Genomic DNA, 16,589 nt, shown 5'->3' with positions numbered 1-16,589 from the left:
CTGCTGTTTCTCATCTGCCCCTCTTTTACGCCTCAGCTTCACCTTCACCCCACTCCTTTCTCAGGATCCCGAGCGACTGATTTCACGGCTGGTTCTGGCCCGGGCCACCCCGGAGTTGTAATCGTCAGGAGTCTACGAGCCTCTCTGCCTCCGTCTGGGCCGGGGGCGGCCGGCGCAGAAAGGATGCAGACAACTGATTTATGTTTTCTTGCCAAAATGCAGACAATTAATTCCTGGTGACAGGCTGAAATTACGACGTGCCTGAGCTGCTGTGGCAGGGGTTCCTGACCTGAAATAGCTGGTGTGTCAGTTTCACAAACAAAATAAAGAGATTGGGAGGCAAAATGAAACAAGAGAGGCATGTTCCATTTGTAATTCAGGCTGGAGACCAGTCAAAATGTTGACAATTCTGTTGTGATAAGTGTGCCCCCTTGAAGCTTTTAGCATGTACTAGAAAACTCTGTTAAATTGTCTGAGTTCCTTATTTTTTTGTTATTGATTTAACTAAATGCCACACTACTCACAAAAACTGAGAAAGTGTGTGTTTGGTTAAGTATCTCCTTTGCTTCTGGGTAATATGTATTATACCATTTGGCAGCATGATTGTGTTCCTTTTAGATACGGCCACATTTGTAAGGCACATAGATTCGTGGGCTGAGCAGCAGAGCTGAGTTTGTGGGTTGCATCCGTGAAGAATTGGCCGAACAGTTGTCACTGACTCTTGTTTGGAGCTTCTGGTGGCCCCCCAGGTGCTGACAGTCAGGTTTCTGATCGACACCTCCCAATGCAGAGAGATATCAAGAGGAAATTGTGCAGCCAGTAGCAATCCCATATCTCCACAGTCTGGGAACAAACTCACTTCTCTGCTTTATCAGAGACCGCATCCACAGTTTGGGAGTGGAGAGGAAGAAATGCCCTGCCAGCAGTCCTGACCTCAACGCCAGTGAACCACTCGTGGGATCCATTTGGGCGTGCTGCTCGTGCCAGAATGACCAACACAACCATGTCAGCTGGATTGGGAACAAATGCTGGTTGAGAAATGGGATGTCATCCCGGCAGCAGTGTGTGAGAGCAGGCTGCTGACCGCCGTGGGGAGGAGGCGGGCTGGCGTCGCCCGGTTGTAGCTGTTCCCTCTCGGCTGGTGGGGCTTCTGTTTGTTACATAAATAAATGGTTACATTTCTATTCTAACACATTTCTTTTCCACCAAACAACCATCTGCTGCTCATCCCACAAATGCATGTTCCCTGGGTCACATGAGAGACTGAAACACAGAGATGATACAATATGATGCGACCCAGTGAGTCGAAATGAGACGCAACACATACAATATGCAATATGACACGGCAGGGCCAGTAAAATATAATACTGCTCCACACCGCATGATTATAGTGTGATACATGGAGATAACACTGTAGTGGCGATGGCATTCCATGACAATATGTCCTGTATCATATGGAAAATCTCCACTGATACAATAGCAATACAATACTAATACAACTGCAACACGATGACAACACAATACAGAACACAATACATTACAATACAATACAATACGATATGATAGCCACACAGCTCCAGCACTTAAATGATACAGCGGAGAACCGTTTGCTAAGTTGGTACAGTGAATATATGACGTGATCCTTAAGATTATGAAATAGTATGAGAGCAAAACAAAGAAATTAAAAAAAAAACGTAGCCTATTGATTATTATGTGATAAGTCGGTATGATAAAGAGGGATTTTTATGTACTGTAATACACTTATGATTGTCCCAATGTTATATAACGGTGCAATAAAATATATTGATAAATTGAAAGATTTTCCAATCACATGCATGTTTTTTGACAGTAGGAGGAAACCTGGGTTTCCAGTAACCTGGAGGAAACCCACACACACGGACAGAACATGCAATCTCAAGGCCATTTCACTATAAGTGGAAAGAACTATCCCCTGCTCCACCATGAATCCTTAGTAAAATACAATACAATGCAATCTATGTTTCGAATGTACACTGACATTAATGTTGCTAAACTAGCATCATAAAAGCAACTCGTTCACTCTGAGTTAGAATCAATTGTTGCAGTCGTGCTACCAAAATTTAAGATGAATTCTTGCAGCTGTAATATTTTAACATTTTCAAGAATAATATCATTCAGCAATTACAACAAAAAACTACTTGTCTGTAAATGTTTCTAAACAATCTGCAGCAGAGGACTTGTGCTGCGTTCAGAGTAAACTGTGGTGGAACGCGGCGATCCCCGTGGAGGAGCAGACGCTCGTACTGCATCAGCTCAAGGAGCCGCGGCGACTGACTGAACATGATGTGGCATTTTTATCTCTTCCACTCTGTCAGCGGTTATCTCATCTCCCATTACACACTGCGCTACCATCGGAGTGACAATCTGGCCAGATGGGACAATTATACAGGCAGGAGAATATGTGCCCAGTTCATGGAACGACTTCCTCTCCTTCAGGGTTGGACTCCGCAGCGGCTGATGTTCTGTGGCATTTGAGTCCTCCGAGGTTTTCCAGTGTGTCATTTCCTCCCTGGAATCCACACTTTAGTCATATCACTTCCTATTGTCCTTGCCAGGCAGCGGTCCGTTTGGCTGCAGCTTATTTTGTGTCCATGACTGCTTTTATGGCCACTTGTGTCATGAGCCGTACATATCCACTTCTGTCAAAAACACTCTTCAGTTTTTGTTCCTCTCCAATGTTTAAAGGGAAAAGAAAAAGAAGAGAAAAGGCCATGAAATGTGAGTGCTTAGGAGCTGCCTTTTCAGTATAAGTCCCCGGCTTTAAATGGCTTTTGCTGGAGGACTTGAGTGTGTGGTCAAAGGCAGACAGCTCCTACCAAAAAGCCTTTTAAAGTCTCACACTGTGTTGTTGGTAAGCCATTAAAGACCAATATAAATAGATTATATATTCAAATTTGAGTGATAAAAGCCTGACGCGTGTTTCTAAAACCGGAACGTGTTAATGGGAAAACGGTTTCCTCGGCACTTTCTCCCGTCACGTCCTCCGTCCTCCAGCCTATAGTTGGGTGGAAAGAAAAGAAGAAGAAGAAAAAAAGAAAAAAACCTTTCCATGGAGCTCCAAAGCTGCCTCTGGATCTGCTTGTGGAAGTTTTAATGGGAGTCAGATGTGCTCTTAATCAAAGGAATATGGCGGGAAATGTTAGTGAGCCCGAGCACGGAGAAATGGGACTACAGGAACTGTGATAAGACTCAGACCACAACAACACATCCAGCTTCCTGAGATGTGAGCCAAATAACAAACTCACTTTAGACTGAGAGTTGATTTTACTTCCACTGTGGTCTCAGTCTTTCAGTAGTGTCAGACAGTATTTATGAGGTGCTGTGCATTATGGGAGTACAGAGAAAATCTACTGTATAGTGAAACGACAGGATAGAGACTGTAGATCTGTTTGAGCATAACGAGCAATGCATCATGTTCCTCACTGTGAGTGCGCAGCAGCTTCAATAATCCATTTCATTACAAATATTAACAATGTGTAAGAGGCAATGCACAGTGTTTACAAAAAATATAGAGTCATTGTTAGCCAGGAGGTTTGAATGCTGTTTTTCTTGTAGTTTCTTCACTTTGACAGTAAATTCCAGTCTGAAGTATTGGGTGTTTTGCAGCCTTCCAGCTGCAGTAAAGGACAGACCAACACATAGTAGCATTGAGTAGAACTAAATCAATACGTGTAATTATCCCGGGACTGCATTCACCTGTTAGCTACAAGGTTATAGTTCACTTGCTGCAGTGACTGAGCTGAAGTGATCAGCTTGTATGTACGCTGGGCCAGTTGTGGCAGAACGAGGAAAATGCAAATAGAACATCCACTGAAATCATGACAACAAAAGATTAGTTACGGTGAGAATTATGACTATAAAGTCAGCCAATAAGGGGGACAACAGGACAGCTGATGGTGTTGTACGGTGCTTTTTACAGTACTTGTCCCTCAAAAGGGAAAATGAAAAGAGTATGGACAAGTTCTTTTCTAGAAGCTAACAGGCTAACAGGCTAACGGTCTGAACGGTTCACATCATAGTGAGCTCAGGGTCTCCAGGGCTGGCCCTTTATTCTTTGACAATCCTATATGCCATTTGCAGCATGTAGGAGATCCAGCAGTGACTCAGGTGGTGGAGGGACTTGTCCTTTGATCACGGGGTCAGTGGTTTGAACCCTGCCTCTGTGTCCGTGTCTCAAAGCGATGTGGAGCCGGGAACTGAGCCCCGAGTTGTTTCCAGTGACTGGTCAGCACTGCGTGCATGACAGCCTTAACAGCTCTGGAGTGCACATGGTTGAGCATGATAGAGACTGAAAAGCAGGTTGAAACCAATATAAGTGCAGAGGATTTACTGTTTCTGACAGTGGAAAAAAAAAAAGAGAATGAAATCTCATTTCTGCGACATGATGCAAGGTAAATTTGGCACAGTGCTCATGTGGGTTAAAACAAAATGTAAGGTTTTTAAGGAAGCACAGATTATCAGGTTGTTAATTTTTGTATGTGACTACTGAAATCTCTCTGTTTCAGTCTTGCGAGGTTGATTTCAGTTCCTCTAAGAAGCAGTTTTGACTCTTCAAATTAGCATTTTTCACTGCGTGGGAAAGCAGTAAAATGAGACTTTGAAATGTTGGCAACGACTTAATGAATCACCATTTGCATTCGTAGCATGTGTTTACCATTACCGTGTGTAGGCTATATTTTCATGATAATTCTCTTCCCTCAGAAGAAGCTGTCAGTGCTGCTCAGCATAATTTTGTGCTGATGCTGCACAGCAACACCGAGGCAGGACCAGTGTAGCTTGTTCCATCCTGTCACAGTGGCACACTGCTTATCTGATCAGCCACTGCGCCTGCTGGCTTTGATCTGCCTCTTTTCAGTTGTGCATCCTCTTCATTATGTGAGTGTGTGTGTGTGTGTGTGTGTGTGTGTGTGCAGCACGCTGACCACCAGCTAACCAGCAGCATTAAAATGGAGGCGATGATGTCATGTCGGCGAAAACGGAGCAATTCGTCTTTGTCAAACCACGAGCCCCTTTTCTTGGCGTGTTAACTGAACGTGCACGCTCACAGAAAGTCACGTATCGTACACACACACACACACACACACACACACACACACACACACACACACACACACACACACACACTTGTGATTACATGAATTCAAATGACACCATGCCCTCACACGCATATAGTGTGCTCATGTATAACGTTGCAGCAGACTGGCAGGAATGCAAACTTTGGAGCCACTTGAATGAGCAGAATATCTAAGTTGACTCTCGTCTGGCACCGCGACCCTCTGCTGCGGTGATATTCACCAATTCTGAAGCTTGAACTCTCACGATAACTCTCGCAGACAGACAAACCGCAAAGCCCTGGCAGCTGCGACTTTCACTGCCATTAACATAAAATGAGCACAGGTCATGCACAAAGAGCTCATGGGAAAGAAGCACAGGGTATTCGGCTCCCTCGGACTGCTTCAGGCTTGGAACGAATGCAAAACATTTCCACTGCTGTCCATTTTGTAGACTGGCTCGGTCCAAAGAGAATATCTGTGGCCTTGAAAGTACTAATAAAACGAGAACAATGAAAAAAACAAGCACGAAAGGAGCGAAACGAAGGAAACCACAACAATAATAAGAGACCGGTGGATGGAGCCTGCAGAAACACGTTTTGTCTATTTACAACACTTTCAATTGCCGCTGTCTGGAATGTCTGGACGTGACTGGGGGAGCGGTAATGGAGAGACGGCCAGGTTAAGGGTGCTCAGCACTTTGTGTGATCTGTGCATCCACTCGGCAAAAACTCAAAAAACAAGCTCGAGGGAGCCTTAGGGATCTGTTTTTATTAGGCTGCGCCGCATCCGTAAGCACGGAAGTACCACCGAGGCGTCGTCCAGGTGGGTGGCTGGTAACAGTAGTGGATGGTTTCTTTAGGCGTGGATGGGTTTTCCATTACAAATTGCATCAGGTGAAAAAACTTGTTCGCCTAATTGTTCAGTGGAAAGAGCGTGTTCATCCTACGTCCATGTGCCGAGCAGATGAGGCTGAACTCTGCCCACATTCGCAGGCGGCTCCGAGCAGCTCGCATGGCCCGAGGAGCAACTTCTTCCTTACAACAACAAATGAGTTTACTTTCAGTGGGAGAGGACGCTTCCTGTGTGCGCCGGGCCAGTCGCTTGGGGATTGATTCCACATTGCCCTGCCTGGCTAAGTGGCTGTCAGGGGTCAGGTGCAGGAGGAGAGCACACATGAGAGAGAATCAGGTATTTATAGGAAGAGACAATGATGTCAGGGCTGCAGTATTCCTCTCCAGACATCCGGCTGAGGCCACGTCTGCTGTCAGCACGGGGGCAGCGAGCTGCACGCACCTCGGGCTGGTGTGTGTGTGTATGTGTGTGTGTGTGTGTGCATGTACAAGCAAGCACGTATACGTTCACACACCTCACCGTACCGCGATAGGGTGCGGAGTGAGGCTTCAGTCATCTGGACAAGCGCATGCAGAAGAGCAGCACAGCAACTTCAAAGAGTTAATGTTCTGTGCTTTTCCCAGACTGAATCACCCACCTGTGGTATTAAAGAATGTTTTCAGTCCTGTCTGGTATTTAGTCTCTCAAGAGAGCAATTTCAGGAGCTATGCGTCATTACCAACCCGAGCTGATGGAGATGGACTAAAAAGAACTTCAGCGGTCTTTTTCTTCTTGCTGTGCTTAAAAAAATAAATAAAAAAAGAAAATCAAATCAGTTAACATGCAAATATCACACCCTAGAACAGTTGGAGAGATATTGTGCTCTGACATTATTCCCTCTGGTTGGACATAATACATGTAACCCAGTACAGTGGAAAATGAGTTTTAGCTGCAGGTCTCGAACAGTGAGTCTGTAACTCAGAAGAAGAAGAAGAAAATTCAGTTTCATTCATATAGATGGCAGAGGAAACATAAATTGGGAAATATGAGCAACTCTACTCATACAGATGTAGAATACTTCAGCATATTTCTTGGATTTTTGTATTCACTACATGCAGAAGAGACACATGCACGCTGAAAGCACTGCTCCACTGAAACACTGTAGACACATGACAATCTCAGCAACTCCGTCCACAGAGGTGAGCCTGCAGCATGCAGTGAAGAGGAGAAACTGGATGCTTGTCCTGCTCACAAAATAAGAAAAAGTTCCCAAGTTTATTTCAGAAAGGATTCAGACGGCTCATTAAAACACCTCGGTTTTAGTCCAAAACAAACACTTAAAACAATCTTCTGCGCAGAAATGAAAACAGTGGAAGTTCACGGTGGATTTCTCACTGATGAACAGATCATAAAGAAGCAGGGAAGCAGATCTGCGGTCTGGGGCTGCATGGAAAAGAAGAATAGGTGAGCGCCCATATCGGCACATAAAAATGCCAACGCCTCAGAGGGAGCAATTATTACACCCCTTTCGCAGCTCATCTGTTATTTTGGCCTATACTGTGGACTAAAGTGGCCATCCTTTCATGCTCATCACCTCTGGGACTCCCATAAAGGCAAGATATACTTGAGGCAGGACATGAATAATCTTAGAAAATAGAAATAGAAGCCACAGCAAACTGTGCCGGGCTCGGAAAAGGCAAGTGAGGTTAACAGCACCTAGATTTTAACGGGAAGCAGTGACCCGGTGTTTATCTGCCGGCCTACCTTACAAGACCTGTGTTTGGCACGTTTAGATTATCTGGTGTTTGTGGCACAGTGGCACCAGACAAGTTAAAGAGGGCCTGCAACAGGGGGGGGAAGAAAAAAGAAAAAGAATGACTACAATCATGCGGTTAGCTGACTTCTGATAGGCTTCGGGCAGAGTGCATTGGTGGAGTGAGCAGAGGAAGTAAGACCATGATTACTCCATAGTGTGATTTTAATGGATAGGTTCTGATGCTCCAGTGCTGCAGTCGCTTATTTTCAAGGAAGTGCAATCGTTGGCAGAAAGTTAAAAGAGGACAAAAAAAAAAAAGAAAAACCCAACAACAACAAACAAATATAAACATTATGCACTAAAAATGGCAGGAGAAAGGCAAAGTGGAGCATCATGGCAGGTGACTTTACTGTGATTGACATTGGGATTGTCTGTTCTCGATGAAAGATGAGCAGTGTTGACAGAGAGAGGGCTTCAAAGATGCCTGCTGTAACAGACTTACAGCTGGCAGAGGCCTGAAATGATTTCTGAACATCTCCATTTTGCAACAATCATTGTGACACTGGAGCTAAATCAAAGCAACATTTCACACATTCCCCGAAAGAGAAAACTCTGGACCCCCATATATAAATTCCACTGGCCTGAAGGCTTGTTGGATTCTTGGTTTTTGGATGACATTGATGTCCTGCATCACCCTGATGCAGGACAGCTGACGCTGTGCAGTCTACTGCCTCACCAGAGTGAATAAAATCCAAATACAGAAACTGTCCAGGCTACAGGATCCTTTATGTTTCCTAGAATATGCTAGATATTGTTATGAGATTTCCACTTGTTACATTGCTGTGCAATGTGGATTTAACACACTTGAGTAAATATGATTGCAGAATATTGCTCTCCATTGAATCAAAGTTGAAAATTGTGAAATTGTATGGAAGAAGGATGATTTAATAGAAAACAACGTCTTAATTATGTCATTTTCTGATGCTTTTCTATCAGTTGTTAGATTCTGTGTAGCGAGACAGCAATCGTGAAATAAAGCCTCAGATTTTAAAACACAATCAACGAATCTGAAAATTGCCTCGATAAAACGCCATCTAGGTCCACGTCACAGAAATCAGGGTGCCAGTGTAGTCTCATGTTTTTTGAGTTGGTGCATCAACCTGACAGACTTTCAAACCACCTGATTAGGATACTATCAGTTTCTCGTAGCCGCTTCGGACCTCCACGTCATTCATAATAACCCTGTACAAACAAAATCACCCACTGAGAAATTGGTATTAATAATTTCAGCAGTGTTTCCAGGTTCCCAGATGTACTCAGCAATTAAGCTGCCACTCTGAGAAAAAAAAAAGAGAGAAAAAAAACACCCCAAAAAACAAATATGTAATAAGTTTATCTTTAATTACAGAACAGCTGTCATGCATAGCTCCACAGTGTCAGCTCCAGCACTGGCTCAGCTCTGTCTCGAGCTCATTCCCCTCGTAATATACTATTAGTGACATGTTGATATTCTGCTTTAGTTTTTCACTTTGTGCACTGACGCTTGTGTTTGGTATGCAGCGTGGCATTCAAAACCTCAGCGGTTAATTACAGTCATTAACTGTATCTTTCAGGGACAATTACGATGCCGCTCAGTACTTACATAAGCGGCGAGCCGGGCCTGGCATTGACGGGAGTCCAGAGGACATCCAACACCACAGAAGTTGATCTGAGTCTGCCTGAGCCGACAGTAACGTCGCCTCCCAAAACACTAAAGCCTATAAAGCTGATTAGCCACCTAATAAATCAGATTAACCAAATAGATATTCTGGGATGAAATAACATACCAGCAGCCAACTGTAACAAACAGAGATAATTGCTGTAATTTCATTATTTCTCGAGCCCCCCGGCTCTGCAGGGGGGCAGAAGAGTCCGGCCGGCTTTGGAGGATAAGCCAGGCCAAATGGAACTAGTCTTCACTAATTTATACTGCAGTAGCGTCGAATGCTCATTTGTGCTACAAATAATGGAGTTTGCTTTCCTTAAATGTAATTAAATAGTCACAACTGGCTCCTCGTTCTCCCTAATGACCAAACTCCATCTGTTCAGACTTGAATCTGAGTTTAAAGCACCATCAATACTTTTACTCACGCCGGCCTATAAAGATCAAGTGAAATTAAAGCGAGTTTGAAGAAGTGATTAGTCGTCGTCGGTCCACTCGAGCACACTCACACAAAGTCAAAACCACAAAGTGAAGGCCAACCTCTGACAGTACGGCTTTCCCTCCCACACCCTCAATGAGCTCCAGCATTCCTTCATTTTCTGAGACTCTCATAAAACCTGGGAATCTCGCTGCTTTCAGACTGACGTTCAAACAGATCTACTTTGCATGTGAACCTTTAACCCTGTAAAGCCCAAACCATTAAATAATTGACAGAAAATTCCAATTTTTTGAACTTGGAGCCTTTATTAGTCCCTCTTAACAAACAAAAAAAAAATTTTTCAAATATCATTTTCCATTTATGAGTTTCAATTTGTATCATATTTGATACATCAGGTCACAATGCTTAACGATTGTTTTTTTCCCTGAACAAACAAAAACATAATGAATCAAAAACAAATCCAACAAATGTCTATTTCCAAACATACAAAGTGCTGCCATAATGCAGTAGTTGGAAATCCACCAATGGAACTGACTGGGTGGAAGCCTGAAAAACATAACGTTCAGTTATTTTTACCCATTTTGCGGTTCACGACCTTTTCACTTTGCATGGTGGTAGGCTTGAAAACAGTTTCTGTCCTTGTTCAAGCAAAGATGCACTTCTGACAGTACACATGGGTAAAGTGGCCTGTGCACTTCTTGCATCTCTGTCGGGTTTCCCATGTTGGAAAATGATTCATGACATCCTTTCTCACATCAGGGGGGACCTCAGTGGTTTTCCTCTTTCGGGGAGGGGTTGATGTTGCTTCTGGAGAGGTCATCGGTCTGCCACACCTTTTGACTTTTCCTGCCCTTGTGAGGGCAGTGCCAACAGAAGCCTGAAACCTGAAAGAGGTAGGGGCTTCTCCCCGGGCTGCAGCTTCTCCAGGTCTCTTCTGTAACAGAACCATGCATTGATTACTGCCACTGTAACAGTGTGTCACCAAATGTAAATGTACCATCTTCGAACCTCGTACCATCCAGTCAAGCCTCTCTTCAGAGTCTTCCTCAACGCATTGCACCAACTCGACAGATGGAAGTTCAACCTGTTTTCTTTTCCACCGATATATCTTCCTTTTCATGTTACCCCTTGCCAACTGCTTCAGTGTTGTGTCCCTTGATTTTATTGTGTCTTCTGGGACTTCTGGTCTTTTATCATCATCACTACTATCTGGGATTTCCTCCTCATCCTCATCACTGCGATCTGAGGTTTCCCCAATCTTTGCAGTAGGAGTCCATTCTTCATCCTCCACATCATCGTCATCATCATCATCTTCCTGTATCTGCTCTATGTCACTTGAATTCCCATCCATAATCATTTTGAGAGCATCTTCAGCACTGTATTTTTTGGCCATCTAAAAACACACATAACAAAAGATTGTGATTTTATTCTAGTTTTATCAGTTTATTATGTAAAGCAGTAAGCAAAAGGAAGTTACAAGAAATCAGATCATGGCAACACTGAACTAGTCATCAATCACGATAACATACCAAGTTACATATCTATTTACTCTAAAAATACCAAATTATTTCATTTAAAAATCAAAAAGACTGTATACTGCTTGATGTTTTATATAATGCAAAAAATCCAAGAAAAATGATAATTGACTGTTTCAGTGTTTGATGACCTTATATACCTGCTGTATCAAATTTGATACACCATTTTCAACACGGTTTTACTAAAACATATATTATGAAATTTTAAGTTTTTTCACATTGTATGAACCCAGTAACTGTTCCTATTGATGTTTCAGTAAAAAAAATTATGTTTTTCTTACCTTAACCTTTTCAAACTTGGCAAAGTTCTTCTCCAAAAACCACCGGCGTCCACTTCCTGATTCATGGCAATCTTGAAGTGTCACTGGAAGGACCGCTAATGAGTGACTTACTACCCCCTGTTGGTTTATCTATGCACTGCATGTATCTGATTGTATACATCAGGTTTTTCAGGCAAAAAAATTCCACACTGCTCACGTGGAGGGCTGACAAACTCATGTATCAAATATGATACGTTTGGCGTTTTAGGGTTAATGAATGTGTCAAAACTTTCCCCTGCCTACAAATGTGATCAAGTTCCCTCCGACTTTTACAGAGGAAATTCTTTCAAAAGGCTCTCTGTGGTTTGAGTTGGAGTTTTTATTTCTTGCTGGCACACAAACCATTACCCGTAAGTCATTGGGGACAAAACGGACCAAACACAGAGGACCTTAAAGAAGCCTGCAGGCTTGTGGGTGAATCCAGTCACACATCCTCAACACCTTTCTCCACCTTATCGCGCTGGCTTCTCATCTGAATGCCGACAGAAGTGCATCTTTTTCATGCCAGAACTGGAGTCAGGGCGGAAAAGTTTTTCTTTTTCTTTCACTACTTGTTCAAAAAGGTGGTGTGAAGATGATGAGATGCTGCTCATTATCTGGCGTTTTCCTGGGAGGCTGGGGAGACGCTGTCTGGAGCTATTTGTGTTGTCTTTCAGGCGTCTGCTGGACAGCTCAGAGAGGTCCTTGTCACAATCTGTGATCATCTCCCGTGGTCTAAGTCCTGGCTAGCTGAAAATAAGATTTCTACAGCTGCTGGTGGAACTGCGGTTCAATCTGCGTCTGCATTTCTTGTCTAACTTTACTTTTTGATGGAAACCAATAGTTTCCTCGCCAGCGACTGTATCAGCGGCGTCTGCAGCCAGCCAGCGAGAGGCCATTAAACCTGTGAGGTGACAGTGATGAGCGGAGCACACTGCGGAGACTCTGCATAAATGTGAGCAGCGGGAGCGCCGACTGCAGCATGACTCACCGCTTTGGCAAACCTTCAGGCGCCGCCTGGCTACTAAAACGCCACTGAGCCTCAGCGTTTTGCCCTTTGATCACATTTCTCCCCCCCGAACGACTCCTGTAAACACACCCCGCATTACGAATGGAGCTGTTCTCGGCCGTGGATCCTTCTTGTTATTTTCGGGGGGCCCCCCTCATACTAACAGCATCATTTGACATGCCTGTTATTCCAGCTGCGCTATTTGTACTTTAACTCCCCAAGTCTTGCTACAGTAAGTCACTCCCAGGTGAGAGGTTGGAACTTTCTCCAGTGGCTGATTTTCACTGAGAAACGTAGAACAAGCAAAGAGAAACCTGCACCAACAAAACCCCCAGTGTACCCAGAATAAACATGAGCCTGCAGAATGGAAAAAGATTCAACCCCGTCTCTTAATTCAGAGGGAAGAAGGAGTGAGAAAGCCTTTCAGAGCGCAGATGGCAGGAGGAACGGAGGTAGGAATTTAATTGCTTCCAGACACGAGGCGAGCAGAGGGGGGTCTGAGGTGGCGTAGCCGCATAAATACATCTCAGGAGACGTCTGATGGGGAACCAATAATGTTCAGAATCACTTTGCTGTGTTTGGACCAGAAGTCATTGCTCCGTCAATCTGAACAGTGACCCCTAATTTCAGGCTAAAGTGTTAATTGTCTGAAATCGGGTCGGGTCCAGACAGGAGAGACGCCTGGAAGTCGCTGTGTGGAGGATTTCTGCGGGGCGTGAAACACTGCTGCACTGCGGCGTGATGACAGCTCGCCGCTGAAGCCACCATGAATGACAAATCCAGCACTGACTCACACAAGTTATTCAGAAATCCAGCATTAGGTTTGTATGTAGAGCACTTCCTAAATTAAATTATTACAGAAATTTCCTAAGATTTCACTTCATGAATCCGTTCTTCTGCGCTGCGACTTGTTTTAATGTGATTTATTGACACACACAGGTCTGGGTTAATAAATACTTTGTCAAGACCTTGCGTTGTGTCGCACGGATTAAATTCTTCAGTTGCTGTGTGGTAGCAGATCGAATCAGCGCTTGGCACTTTGTTTTGGTCTCCCGGTAAATTTTGATTACATTCTGCAGAGCGTCGATCCAAACAAAGAGCGGGTCTCTTGTTGGGAGAATAATTCCAGCCTTGTTCTCGTCCCATCTGCGCAGAGGCCCGGCCATTAAGCAGTGAGGCATTTGGATGGAAATGTGGGGGAACCAAACAGAATCATACAGCAAACGTCACATCAGCCGATCCATCAGCTTGCGCCCATTTATTCTGAAAAGCTGCTCCGCTCTGGTTTTTCAAACCTGATCGACTGGAAAGACGCAGCACGGAAAGCCAAACATGAGACTGCGGCAGAGCGCGCACGTACTGTACATACAGTGCATGTATGAGGCATAAACCAATAAAACCAAGCTCCCACCCATTTCCCCTAATTCTTTAACACTTAGCACGGCGATATAATGAATAAAGAGTGAAAGTGCTGCGTGACATTCCATTGAATTAAGTAACGTCCTGTGCAGATTACGAGCTGGTGTGAAAAGACCTGTACCTATTGTTGTGCACGGCTACTCACGCTCAGACCTCTGATCTGTGAGGCAGACCTGCGAAAACAATTCAGCTTCAACCAATGAATCAGGAGAGTCGAGCTCCTTTTAGCTCAGCTCAATTTAATCTCATGTAAAATCATGATGTAAGGGCTTTTAAATATGGAACTCCAAACGTTTCCCTTTGTTTTGGTGCAAAGAAGTATGACCGCATTATGAAAACATCGACATAAATATCTTTTCACAAAGCCAGAGCAGTTTTACATGATTGAACTATATTTTATTGTATGTAAAACCGAGACTCTGCATGTGATCCAGATGATTGTGCAGTGGATGTGTACTTTACTGGAGCGGTGCTGTTAAATTCAGGAGTGAGCAACACAAACTTTAATCCATTGTTATTTCCAGCCTGCTCGCTGATTGGCAGAAGAACGGCTGTATTTACTATGGGCTGTATTGCCCAGTTTTGTCTGTTTGCGCAGAGAAGGAGAGGAGCATTTCCAAACTATTGCACTCAGTAATGCCGCTGTCATGTAAATAAACAGTCAAGACATAACAAATCTGTGTGATTCTCTCTTGAAAACATCGCATCAACAAAGCCAGAGTGAGGCGTTGATGCCGGTGCTTCAATTAAGCAGAAGTTACAAGTAGCAAAGTATTTACGCTCTAGTACTCTACTTAAATATTTCTTGTCACTTTAATAATGTGTGCAGTAGTTATTTTTCTACCTCCTCTTGCAGGCTGATTGTGTCCCTCAGTGTTTGACACCCCTGCACTAGATTCCGAAGAGCCTCAAAGGTTTGACAAGCGCTGGCCTTTTTGGTGTCTGTCTGCATGTACAATTCAGCGAATCAAAGCGTCTGTTTACTCCTCCAGTGATAAGCAAAAACTAAATCAAAGTGACTAGAACTTCTTTTCCTACATCCGGCATTTGTTTGTTTTGGCTGCGGAAACCATGCGAACGCTGATGAGTGTGATTCCAGGCTGGATTAAACCAGAAATTTATTGCGTTAAACCCTGCAAATCAAAACCAGGCGAGCTGGAAAGGAAAGGAAACCAACCAGTCAAGCCTTTGAGGTCTATTTCTTTTTTTCTCATTTTCTTCTGTCTGAACGACATTAACGTCAATAACATGTAAAAAAAAAAAAAAACGAGGTGGTGATGTTAATGGGTAACTGATTTGGTTTCTGTGGCGCAGAAATAACGCCGGCAGCTCTGTTTGATTTTGACGTCACTCAGACAGGCAGAGCCAGCTGATTGCGGTTTTGGGCTAAGACTCAGTCTGATGCATTAGGCTTCCCACCATATGTTTATGGCGCTGTGGGACCGAGTTTCCACTCACGTAGTTTACAAGTGAACACACACACACACACACACACACACACACACACACACAAACAGAAAATAAAACAAAACAGCACACCAGAGTAAAACTACTCTTTCTACTGCTTTAATCTGCTTTATATCTATCTATATGTAAATTTGCTGTGAATCTGAAGGCATTAGTTGGCGCCGGGCTGGCACCCGAACTTGCTTTTACACAACATGTAAAACCATGTGTAGCCTAATAAGACTGTGAAGGAATTAGACTCCTGGACTCTGGAGTACAGGAGCACACATCATCAAACCACAAGAGGACACACCCTGATTTCGCCAGGCTTCAGTCACCGCCGCCTCATACCACAACACCCTCCGAGGTACTGTATGAGAAATACAGATGTCTCGCTGACTGAAAATAAACAGCGACAGCGCTGAAACGTGTGTGTGTGTGTGTGTGTGTGTGTGTGTGTGTGTGTGTGTGTGTGTGTGTGCCTTGAGTGAATTAGTCCAACATGCGTGCCGTGTCCTTGCAGATTGGTAGCCGGCCCCGTTGGGATGGCGTTGTGAGGATACCGCAGGACGAGCTGAGCGTCACGATCACAGGGAGCCTCTCCTCGTCAAAACATTCACAAGCATGGCGAATTATCTCTCTTCCCCCCGTCTCTCTCTCTCTCTCTCTCTCTCTCTCTCTCTCTCGCTCTGTTTATACTAACGCCATGCCTTTGAACAGCCCCATGGCTGTATCCCATTACATCCAGAGGGATATACTGGAGGTTGGTATGGTGAGCGGGGAAGCCAAGAGGGGCCTGTGCATGATTCTAATCAGTTCAGGCCCGGGCCATGGTGAATGCTCTATAATAACTTTTCTGGCTGATTCCAGCTTGAGAGGGAATACAAACCAGATCACTTAGGAAATTCCTCGACGCTCCGTTTTGCAGCAAATGCCCCTCTCATGAAGGAATGCGCGCTAACATTTCCCCTCGGCTTCTTGGTCTCCCACACACACACACACACACACAGCTGCCCTTCAGAGAGTCACGCCACGGGAGCCGAGCCGAGCCGAGCCGAGC

The sequence above is a fragment of the Salarias fasciatus genome, chromosome 2, assembly GCF_902148845.1.
Source record: "Salarias fasciatus chromosome 2, fSalaFa1.1, whole genome shotgun sequence".
Lineage (NCBI taxonomy): Eukaryota > Metazoa > Chordata > Actinopteri > Blenniiformes > Blenniidae > Salarias > Salarias fasciatus.
The sequence above is the reverse complement of the archived record's forward strand: the minus strand, read 5'-3'. Positions refer to the sequence as shown.